This window comes from Alligator sinensis, unplaced genomic scaffold, assembly GCF_000455745.1.
Source record: "Alligator sinensis unplaced genomic scaffold, ASM45574v1 scaffold300_1, whole genome shotgun sequence".
Taxonomy (NCBI): Eukaryota; Metazoa; Chordata; order Crocodylia; family Alligatoridae; genus Alligator; species Alligator sinensis.
The window spans coordinates 372,249-372,961 of NW_005842240.1; the positions used below are offsets into that span (position 1 = coordinate 372,249).

The following is a 713-nucleotide window of genomic DNA, read 5'->3' on the forward strand; positions in this document are numbered from 1 at the left end:
AAGCCAGCTAGAACACTGTTATTTGAGCAATTAATTAGCATATTCTTTGCCTACAATCAATGTCAATTCATTCTGTAACAAAATATTGATCTAGACAAAATAGAACTGGAATAAAAATCCATTTGACTTAGGTTGATGTAGGCACATTAATGTAATTTGTATTGCACAAAAGATATATCTCTGAACTAAAGGACATACATCACTTGATAAAGTATATTAAATATGTATATTCACTCCTTTTAGAACTTTCAGAGGAAGGCTTTTAAATCTCTGTAATGGTATTAACACTTTTCCTGATAGTACCTCACAACATTCATATATATAAATATAAGTAAACTCGCAGTAGTTTGTAAACATTTCAGATTGCATAAGCCGCATTTATCGTTTCATTCCCAAATTCAGGAAGCTGATGAATTTAATACTATGCCTACCATTCTCTTTTTGGTGTATCCTCATAGAACTGTTTTATCAGATGAGCAGTCTGCCAAGAAATGGACATTTTCATTTTGAAGAGGTGCCAGACTCAGCGTCTGGGAAAGGGGTGGGGGGGTCCATAAAACAGGTACTGCATGTTTTATGCCCAGGTACAGCATGGGCAGTGCAAGTTTCATGACAGCCCCTTACCACTGGTGCCTTATTCCTGACTTGGACAGACCACTTCTAAAGCAGGAAAAAACTATTCAGTTTCTAATCCCATCCAAACACTTGGCCTT

General features: G+C 36.3%; 1 protein-coding gene across 9 annotated transcripts in view; it reads right to left on the bottom strand.

Moving 5' to 3' along the window:
* Window positions 1-713, bottom strand: part of ITSN2 (intersectin 2) — a 127,840-nt gene that overhangs the window by 28,546 nt on the left and 98,581 nt on the right. The window lies entirely within an intron of this gene.